The sequence below is a fragment of the Camarhynchus parvulus genome, chromosome 2, assembly GCF_901933205.1.
Source record: "Camarhynchus parvulus chromosome 2, STF_HiC, whole genome shotgun sequence".
In the NCBI taxonomy this organism is placed as follows: domain Eukaryota; kingdom Metazoa; phylum Chordata; class Aves; order Passeriformes; family Thraupidae; genus Camarhynchus; species Camarhynchus parvulus.
The window spans coordinates 95,027,597-95,039,338 of NC_044572.1; positions in this window are offsets into that span (position 1 = coordinate 95,027,597).

The window sequence follows — 11,742 nt, forward strand, 5'->3', positions numbered from 1 at the left end:
TTTAGGTTCTTTAGTTACATTTTGGTAATGCCTAAACTGTCATTCTCATCATAACTCCAGCATGGAAGAGAAGAGGTACTGAAATGGGAGCCAATTTCCTTTCTCAACTGATGCTACCATCAAAAGCAGATACATAGAAAAGACCATAATAACAGGGGAAACAAGATTAGTACTTCCTTTGAATAATCTGTGAGCCTGCAAGCATTTGTGGTTAAATAAATCCCAGAACTTCCCTTAAACTTCTCATGTACCTCACGGTTTTGAGGGAGAGATTGTACATCTTTTTCATCGACTTTACCATCAAATCTCTAAGGCCTTGGATAAAAATTATCTGCTTCTGGTCTCTCATTACTGTCTTTTTTTTTTTTTTTGAGACTTCTCCTAGGGGAGCTCAAGTTGAAACACATCTTCTGAAATCTTTTTCCAATTAAAAAAAAAAAAAGAAAAAAAAAAGAAAAAGGGAAAAAAAAGAGTGAGTGGGTGTTCTGGTGGGAAAATTTGTACATGTTCTTCAACAGTGAACACAGTCACAAAGTGTCTCTTCAGCTTTCTTCTGTGACTTTATTTTTCCTGAAGGCTCCTTTTATAGCTCTATAATCTGCGGGATTTGAAGTCTCTTCCTCCTGATGCGTTTGAAGAAAGATTTATTAATTTTTATGAATTTTGCTTGTTCTACCTCAAGCTCTTCTTTCACCCAGGTTTATGGAGTTTTTTAACTTTCCAGATATTACTTTTCTTCTATTTTCTTTATTTCAACATGATCCCAGTTCTTTGAAGACTGCTTTCAAATAACTCTCCTTTCCTTTGCCTTTTAACCAGTCTTGCTTCTTTTCTCAGGACTTTTATGAGTAGTATAGATTTGTTCTGTGCTTCTAATACAGCTTCCCTAAGAAGTCCCCAAGATGCATGTAACATTCTAAGGTTTTAATTCCCTTAACAGTTCTTTTAAATCCTTTCTTTCTTTTTTTCTTTTTTTTTTTGTTATAACAGCCTTTCAGATTCCTAAGATTACATGGCATTAACTTATGGAGACACAGAAGCAGAACTCGGTTTTTATTTTAAGAATTCATGTGTTTTAAGTGAGAATTTCTTTTCCTTATCTCTTAGGACTTGATCTTGTTAAGGGTCAATGTTACATTGTAATTACTAAATTTTAGTGATGCTAGGGAAGGAGGGTGCTCCCAGTTTCTGCTAGGGCTCTTTCCTCCCCTGGCAGCGTACCAAGGACCAGTTATGGTGCATTTACTAGTCAGCCATGACTGGCAGTGTACCTGCAGCTGTTCTTGGTGTACAAAAGATGATTGTCAGTATCTCTACGAGCTGTCGATCTACTCAACTTTCAAAACACAACGTGTGCTTTTTAATGCTTTGCTTCAAAATTGGATTGTGGATGGGAGATGGTGTTTTTCAAAAGATTTAAAGACCTTTAGAGAAATGTTCAGGAGGAATCCTAATACTGTTTCCAAATGACACAAGTTTTGTTTCCAAAGTTCATTTTTCATAAAGTAGTACTGAAATTCATTAAATTTCTTATTTCTGAGGTGTCTTTGTCTCAAACAACAAAGAACCAGCCGGTTTGTCACACACAAAGAATTGCGGTCAGCAGCTCAATATCCAAGTGGAGATCAGTGGTGAGTGGTGCTCCTCGGGGCTCAGTGTTGGGGCCAGCATGGTTTAAAATGTTTGTTGGTGACATGAACAGTGGGATTCAGTGCACCCTCAGCAAGTTTGACATGGCACCATGATGTGCAGTGCAATTTACACAGTGGAGGAAAGGGAAGCCATTCAGACAGACCTCAACAAGTTTGGAAAGTGAGTCTCTGCAAACTTCATGAAGTTCAACAAGGCCAAGTACTGTGCTGCAGCTGTACTTGTTTTAAAAATCCTTTTATTTATCTTGAGTCTGCTGGCATTATTTCAAGGCTGGGTTTTTTTACTCTAAAAATAGTATGTTATTGAATTCTCCAGACTCTTGCCACCAGCAAAACCTTCAGGAATTATTTGAAAAAGTTAAATAACTGGTGGGTGAAACTAATGCTTCTTACTACCCTTAATTATTCTACTTCTCATTTTCATTCAGATATCCTAACCTTAATAATTTTAATAGGGCTTAATTTTCAGAAAAAAAAAATTATAATCTAATCCACTTTAGAACAGTTCACATTGAAAAACCTTGGGAAAATGGAAAAAAGATCATTGGACTTCCAGTCTAGGGTTAGATAACTAAATATGTTGACATTTGATCCCACTCATTCTTGGAGGTTTTTTTTTATAGTTATATCAATACGTAAAATAAATTTCTTTTGATAAAACCATGAACCTCTAATTAAAATCTTGCTCTTGTTCAGGGACTGGTCAATAACCTATATTGGCCTTTGGCCAAGACACTACTTAAATGTAGTTATCAGCAGCTGATGAAAGAGTTCGTCATAGGTAATCAAATAGCTTTCTATCTTTCTGCCATCATAATGGATGGCAGATTTATTCATTTATTCAACAAATGCACGTAAGGAAAAAAGTAAGGATCTGAATACTATTCCAAAGGTCATGTTTCAGTCTCAGAAATAACAGCTTCACTGCAGTTCCTTGCCTGGCACAAGGCAACAGGGTTCAGTTATCATGTTCTCAGTATTTTACTTACATGTAAGAGAGTACATTAAACCATATAATCAAATTTTGCCATACTTTTAATACAAAGGAAATAGCATGTTCCTCATCAGAATTAGGCTCAATAGTTATCTGACATTTTAATCGTGGTATATTTTTATTACTACTTATGCTTGCATCTTAGATATTTTTGTCAAAAGTGTTTCAGTGTGTCCTTCTGAATGACATCTCTTCTATTATGCTTAAACTGTCTTAATTCATCCTTACACTGCAATACTCTAATACTGTTTTATGGTGGTAATTTCATGAGCCATGTCTCTTGTTTCCTTAGAAATTTTTACTGAAAGGCAATAATAAAGTTAGTAAGCAGTAATATTTAATTTTAACTAGGAATTAAGAAGAACCAAATGTTTGTTTGTTTGTGTTTTTTTAACTCAGATCTAAATAAAGAAAATAATTTCCAAATTTTTATGCAAACCACTGAGAGCCTTGTTTTCTTCTCTTGTGAATTTTTTGTATTCTCAGTCAGTCAGCTCTCTGAAGAATTTCTAACATATTGCAGAGAAACAACTGTCAGCTTTATTGCTTTGTACTATTCTGGATCAAACAGAAGAAAACTGAGTCTAGGTGAATGAAAAATATTATTTTACCAATTAAATCAAACTCTTTCATAAACAGAAGTCATCACACGTGAAGCGCTATACAGCTGTATGCAATGTACTTTAGAACAATAAACTTGTTCTTTTCAAAAGTGTTGACAGAATGAAAGGGTTCCAGAACTCAGCAGAACAGTTGTAATAACTTCCACACATTGAATAATTTCATCCTTTTTAAGAAAAGATTAAACTTTGAAGCGGAAAGCTGGTGGTCAGTATGCCATATTGTATTTAGAGGGCACTTACTGAAATTCTTTCAAAAGTCTTCCGTGAATGTCTGCAGCATTTTAAACTACTTAAATTTCTTCTAACGTCGTGAGGACTTTTTTTATTTTCATCAGACCCTTACTTTCTCAGAACCAAAGCTGTTCTATTTTACCATCTTTATCCCTTAAAAAAATTTTTCCTCTGCTTGATATGAGCATAACTAACATAATATTTGTAATATAATGAAATTTGTAACATTTTAAGGCATTTAAAACTACAAACTTAACGATGAGTATTTTGTTTTGGATATTTAATACTTTTTTGTGTTCTCTTATAAAAATATAAAAAGCACCCATCTGCTTTGTGACTCACTGAGAATGCTAAATAATGCTTACTCTAACATAGTAGCTTGTGTATCCAACTAAATATCCTGATGAAGGTGAATTTGCATACAGTATAAAGAAAAGTTTTAGAAGAAAGTATGAAAACTATTGTTGAACATTAGTGGATATTGTACTAAAAACCTATTAGAATTTTAGTTATTGAATCAAATAAACTACCCCTGCCAACACTCCAAGTTTCATTTTAATATTCTATATAAACTCATAGGACCATTTGTCTTTCTAATAGATGAGGTTACCATGCAATAAATTTAAATGTAGTTTGTGAATTATTTATGTATAAGGCAGCATATCTGGATAATTCTATTTTTCTCTGAAGGATTTTCTCACTTTAATGAAAGTTTATAGATATATGAACTATCTTTCCGTGCCTAGGATTCCAGACATCTTTTGGTCATATGTGTGATAAAAATCAAATCAAATCATATGTGTGATGTGGTCAAAATGCAGCAATTCCAATTTGGCTGTTCACTAAAATCTGGATTTAAAAAAATAATAATATTTAAAAAAATACCACACCCCAAAAAATCCAAATCCAAAATGAAAACAAAACAAAACAAAAACCCTCAAAAAACCACAAACCAAAAAACCAAAACCAAAAAGCAACAACAAAAAACAACAAAAAGCCAAACAAATAAATAAAACCACAAAAACCACAAAACAAACAAACCCCAAACAAACAGAAAAAGCCAAAACCAACAAAACTACAAGAACAACACAAAAAACATTCTCAGTAAATCCATATGTGAGTGATCCATAATTGCTTTCCATATTCCCATTTCTGGGAACCCATGAAATTACTATTACAAAGAATACTTTATTACTGACCTTTCATTCTGCTGGGATGTTTCCTTTTATACAGGTTCCACACAACAGCAGAGTTTGTGTGAAAGAAGAGATGTGGGAAAAGTTTCATAATTATATTTCCTGTAGACTTGGGACAGACTTTTATTATGGCTTTTAGGGATGTGTGGCTACTAACAACCAAGTGGCTTTTTGGTTTTCTGAAGTCTATGAATGGGCAACGTAGCTCGTGACTCTTTGAGCGCTTGCTCTGTCTTCTAATAATTCTCACTGTCAAAGAAAGCTGCTAGAGCAGAACAATCAGGTACAGAGCTATTATGTGAAGCTTGAGAACTTATTATGTTTGACATAGTCTCTAATAATCTGCATGCTTGTTCTTTAACATCCATACACCTAGGGCTCCCCCTCTTCCTCACAGTACTAGCAATGATTATCATTCCCAGTATCAAAATATGCCTTTGGCATGTTATACCCCTTTTTATAATCATAGACAATGTTGATTGCAAATTAATTTGTTTCTAAAAATCAAAGTTGTAGATATCACAGCCTGACATTATTATTAAAAGATAGAGCTAATAATATTGTTTCTACAAGTGGCTTGGCACTTAAAGGACTAATCCATTTTTATCCTAGATCAAAGCACAGTTGTTCTATTTGTCATCACTTTTTTCTCCTCCTCTTTGTCCTTTTAAAAATTATTTTGTTAAATTCATAATTGCTCTTTTTGTTTGAATTTTGATCCCTTATTTGCATATAATTTGTCTCAATTTGAAATCTAATTTCCTAGTGTATGTTATCATGAATTTTTCATCTCTGTGCCTTATTATGCATAAAAGCAAATGACAGTGAACATTAAATACGCTTCAAAGTATTAATGATTTATTTAATACTGGTTCCTTGAGAAAACATGTAAAGCAAAAAACCCCAAGTATTTTAAAATAGGAGAAAGGGGAGTGCAAATTTAAATCTACATAAATATCATTACAATTTCTATTGGATTACGACAATACTGTTTCAGAGTGTTACAGTATCAAAGTGTATAAAACAACATCTTGCAAAAAACCCACTGCTGTTCCTTTGTAGCCTTTTGCTTAAACATGTATTTCTGCATGCATGTAGGTTGCATAAGTGTATGTATGGGCAATTTATGCCCAAATAATACATTATTATTTCACAATTTCATAAATATTTTACATAAGAATATACATTTTTATTCTGGGAAATCATACAAGTGAAATAATAGTGGTTATTTATTTTATTATTGCATATAGCAATAGAGAATATTTCATAAAACAGAGCTTGTAATCTAGCTGAGCTACTCTATCCTTTGTCTACAGGTTGACTATCCTAGTCTTTGAAATCTAGGAGAGATTACATCTCCTCCAGCATGCTGCTGCAGTGTTTTCCATTCATATAATTAGAAAGCTTTTCTCAGTCTTCAGTGTAAGATTTGATGTAATGAAGACTGCTGATAACTCCTTGTTGTCATTGGTGGACTCAGGAAAATAATGTAAAACTGGTACTTTTACGACAACACTATTAACATATCATACTGTTACCCTTCTATCCCTGTATCTTTTGCTCTAGATAAACCTCTTGCCCAAATAATATTACTTTTGAGAAGGTTGAAAACTGTCTTCCTCCTGAACTCCAAATTTATTAATTTGGTCTTGATTTATATTCACAGTGAGTAGAAGTATTATTTCCTGTGTTTTCCATCTGACAGTCTTACTGGCATAACCCAAAAGACTGTGTTTCTCATTTATAGGACTTAAGGTGGTTGACTTTTATGAAGCTTGCAAGCATTTCCCAGATATTCCTTATTTTATGTCTGTTCTCTTTAAAGAGTAGAACTATGCACTTGTTTTTATTGGATATAATCTTGTTGATCTCAGAACTTCTCTCACTCTATCAAAATTCTTTTCATCCTGTCCAGAAGAGTGTTTGCTCTTCTACCTATCTGTTTACCATCTGTGAATGGTCTAAGTGCTGTTTTTAGTTCATCAATCTGCCTGCTAACAAAAATGTTTCAAAGGATTAAGCTAGAGGCCCTCTCAGAATATAAAATATAGCATCTCCTTCTGTAGAAATGTTTTAACCTATAACATATATTCTTTCATTAATGAATGCGTGTAGGGGGTTGTTATTAACATTTCTGTGGAAGGATGGCATGTCAAAAGCTTTATGTGGCATTTTCACTTTTGCTGCTTGTGGTCTTAAAATACTACTTTAGCTACCCTATGAAAGGAGTAAATTGGATTTTACTAGATTTTTTTGTTTAGTTTCTCCTGAATTTTCTTTCACATTGCTTTTAAATCTTCCTTAATATTCCCTCAATTCTTTTAAATGTATATTTGATGTGTAGTTCCCATTTCTATCTCATTACATGCTAGAGTAACTGCTTTATAATGCCTTGTTATTTTGCTGCCCTTACATCTTTTGAAAGACACTTTATAGCTTTCCTTTTCCTGGTTCTTAGAGACTGAAACTAGAGCCACTTGATATAAAAAATATTATTTTCTCTACCTTTTGATTTCACCTCCGATGGAATCACTTTGCTCAACAGATGGTGTCAGAGTTGATACTTTTTCATTGGATATCTCTGTCTTCCTCAAATATACCAATCAGAGTATTTATCCTAAACCACTTACAGGTGAGTTAAAAGCATTTTCTTGCACTGCTCCATGAAAAGTTAAATATCCATTGATTTATTCTTTGTATCATACAACACACCAGTTTATGCTTTTTACTATACAAAGACAACAGTTTACCCAATATTAAAACCCTTTCTACCTAAATAAATATCTTCCAAGAATTTCTAAATAGTTAACTCATCTAGTGTCTCTCAGAACATTCTCATGAACTCCTGTTAGAGCTCTACCATCTAGGTAGCTGTCTTGGTTTTATTAACACGAGAAGGTAGAGGTGCAAACAATCCTCATGACAGCATAATTACATGGCAAAGTTATTCTGCAACTTCAGATTCGGCAATATTACTTCCCTGTGTCAAAAGGTATCATTAAGGCAAAGACTTTTCAGTACCTTGCCAAGGATTACCTTAACAGACCAGCAGCAGGGCAAGGATTTAGGGCCTTCATATTCTGAGTTTTCTTCTTCCATTAAAACTAGAAACTTACTCAAATCAACAGAGTCAGTGTACTGCTGTATCTGGAGATCTAATGTTGCAGGTGCTGTGGGAATCTCAATTTTAAAAACACAGTAAATCTACAGAAATCTATATAAATAGAATTAGAAACAGGCAAAAGAATGACAGGAGATGGTTTCCTTCAGAAAGTATTATGACAATATCTACACTGGTTTTTATACTTTTAAAAACTTACTACACTGTTCAATGTTTAGCACTGAGGACATGAACCTCTGTCTCTTTTTATCAACTTAGGTCTTATCCTGTGTTGACTGTAGATTGGAAGCTCTATTTGAATAAATCATTACTATGAGAGGAAGAAACTTTTAACGACTTACTGTATAATTTTATATTTTTATCATTATTTTAAAGACTAACTATGCCAGCTAAAAGTTGGTCAGGTTTTTCAGTTTTCTAAAGTTACTGTGCAACTATTTAGAGTTGTTCCTTCCCACTCATCCCATTTTGGGAGACATAATTTGCCATAAATATTTAAAAAGTTATCAAATGCAAATTTTTAATAATGCTGGATTTATAACTTCTGTCCTTCAGCTGAAAACCTTCCTTCCTACTTGAGAATACAGTACACTTTGTTCAGTAACAATGTTTAGACTATTAACAAAATAAAGGATCAATCACTGTTTAAATTCCTCTCAGTAACAGTCATGGATATCCATTACTAATTCCAGCAGCATTAAACATGCTGCTCATCAGACAGGTTGATCTATATATAGCAGAAAAATGATTTCTTTTTTAATGCAGAACCACAGAATGGATCAGGTTGTAAGGGACCACAGTGGATAATCCAGTCCAACCTCCCTGCTCAAGCAGGGTCGTCCTACAGCATATGGCACAGTATTGTGTCCAGGCAATTCTTGAATATTTCCAAGTGGGGGATTCTCTCTGGGCAGTCTGTTCCAGTTCATGGTCACCTGAACAGCAAAGAAATTCTTCCTTGCATTTGGGTAGAACTTCCTATGCATCCAAGTCTGCCTGTTGCCTCTTGTCCTATTGCTTGGCACCACCAAGAAGTTGCCTCTTGTCCTATTGCTTGGCACAACCAAGAAGGGCCTGGCTCCATCCTCCTGACATCCTCCTTTCAGATTCTTACACATATTGATAGGGTCCCCTTGCTGTGTTTCTTCTGGAGGCTGAGCAGGCCCGGCTCCCTCAGCCTGTGTTTATCAGAGGGATGCTCAAGTCGCTTGATAAACTTGGTAGCTCTCCACTGGAGCTGCTCCAGGAACTCCATGTCTCTCTTGCACTGCATCCCACAATTGGACACAGCACCCCAGATGTGGCCTCACCAAGGTTAAGTAGAGGGGAAGGACCACCTCCCTCAACCTGTTGGCAGTGTTTTTCCCAAAGAACTCCAGGATACCATTGTCCCTTGGCCATAAGGCACTGCTGGCTCATGGATAGCCTGTTGTCCCCCATGATCCTCAGTTCTTTCTCTGCTGCTTTCTTCTGTTTTTCTACGACTATTATCTTTATTTAAATTATCCTTCTGGGGTCTAAAAATTGACTTCAAATTACAGAAATATTATAAATGTATATTCCTGTTATCGGTCTTCTTCAAATTAGATCTTAAGTGAAAGCATAGCCAGAGCTGGATAAGCCAGTTTCTGAAATATATTCCTAGGTTTTTCATTCTCTTAATATTTCTGCAGTATTTTCAAGTTAGTCTACAGATAGATCTTCTCTAATGTGCAATTGAAACAGTGGGAGAACAATGCAATTAGTTGTACTTCCCCTACAACTGTGCAGAATTGAGAAAAAGGTTCACTCCTAGCTTTAGAAACTGTACATTGCTAATCAACACATGAAAATTAAGGAAACATAGGTATGCTTTTGGGAGTTATATGAGACATGCTGAGAAGTCAACCCTGAGGAAGAGAAAAACTGTAAACACTATAAACTAATTTCACAGATATATTAATGAAATAATCCATTAATCCCCAATTGGCTTGAGGTGTGAACACCTGTGGAAGGACAAGCAAGGTAGTGCTAATGAAAACATTAAAGATAAAACATGCGGATGTCTTTTGCTCACGGTCCTGTGATAGAATTATATATTCATTTCATTGACAAGGTTTTTTCATCTGACATTGTTCTAGTATTTTTAGAATCAATTGGCCAAATTCCTGTGGACTTCAATCTATACCATCTTTGCAAAACTTAAAAAAAAGGAATAAAATAAAAAAATAAAGCGATAGAGCTACTATACTATATCTTGGGAAAGTAGACTTTTGGCTGCTCAAAGTACTAGTTAGTACATTTCCATGAAAATCTGAGTTTTGAGTGAAATGAAGTCCACAGTCTGTTTTTAAGAAACATCTTTTAAGAGTGCAGGAGTAGGCAATCCCAATGCATTGAAAGTCAAGCAAGAGAAGCAGAAGGCTGGCTTGTCTGAGCAGTGACATCCTTTAGAACCTAGGCAGGAAAAGAAAGTATATGGATTCTGGAAGTAAGGTCAGGCTATACAATAGGACTGTAGATATGCTGTTAACTACAGGAAGAGAATTCTATATTCTAAGCTCAGTAGGAGTTAAAGCTGGCGAGTATATTGGTGGACAAGAAATGAAGGTTTTAGGTAGCAAAAGGAAGTCTAAAGAAATATTGATTTGTTACTTGATGGGGCTGATCACTTTAGGAATATGAGTGAAGATAAATCACAAATATTTATTACCTTCTTCATTTCTGTCTTTAACACCAGTCATAGGCCTTGGGGCTCTGGGAGCCCTGGGATGGAGCACCATGATTGACCATGTATGATAAGCTCTCAGATGACTTTGAATTGGTACAGTTTGCTGCTGTAACTGAGTGCAAATAAGTCTGTGGGACCTGGTGGGATTTACCCCAGGGTAATGAAATAGTGCACTGATGTTATTGCAAGACCTACTGTAGTTATATATCAACAGTCTTAGGAGTCCAGAGGAGTTCCAGGTTATTGGAAGAAGGCAAACATTTTTCCAGTTTTCAAAAAGGGCAATGAAGAAGACCCTGCTAATTATAGGCCTGATATTTTGCTTTTGGGCTTTGTAGAATTATAAAAAAGATTATCCTGGGAGGTAATGGCAAACCCTTGAAAAGATCATGCAATGACTGGTCAAAGCCAACATGGATTCATGAAGCGAAAACTTATTAACTTATTACAAGGATATTTCTCTAGTGAATGGAGAGAAGACAGTGGGCTTTTTTTTTTTTTATTTTAGCGAAGGTTTTGATACAATTTCTCACAACATCTTTATGGAAAAAGTGTCCAGCATATAGCTGAACTTGCCCACTATTATGGTAGGTGAACAACTGGCTGAAAGGAAGGGCTCAAAGTGATGCAGTAATGGAGGCAGCATCTAAATGTCAGGCAGCCACAAGTGGTGTTCCCTCAGGGCTCAATTTGAGAGAAAATTCTCTTCAATATTTTTGTTAATGACCTGGACACAGGAGATAGGTCACGCAGAGTTTGCTGAAGGTAACAAATTAGGAGGAGTCACTGATTCTCTTGAGAGCAGAGAGGTCTTAGAGAATGATATTGATAATTAGAATAATGGGTAAATACCTATCACATGAAACTGAGCAACAGCCAATACTGGATCCTATACTTGGGACAGTGTAATGCTTTGTGCCTGGGTGCATGTATAGACTGGGGGACAAGAGGCTGAAATGAAGCTCTGCAGAAAGGGATCCGAGAGGTTTGTTTTCTGTGAAGTCCAATATGAACTAATGATGTTCCCTGGCAGCCAAGAGGACCAAAAGTATCCTGAGGTGCTTTAAGTGAAGCACAGCTGACTGGTCAAAAGGATTGGCTATCCCACTCTATCTCAGCATTGATGCTGCCTCACCTCAAGTTCTGAGCGCAGTATTGGGCTGTGTCAGACACCAGAGTCTGATTAAGAGGTAAAACTGAAGAACAATGAACAAA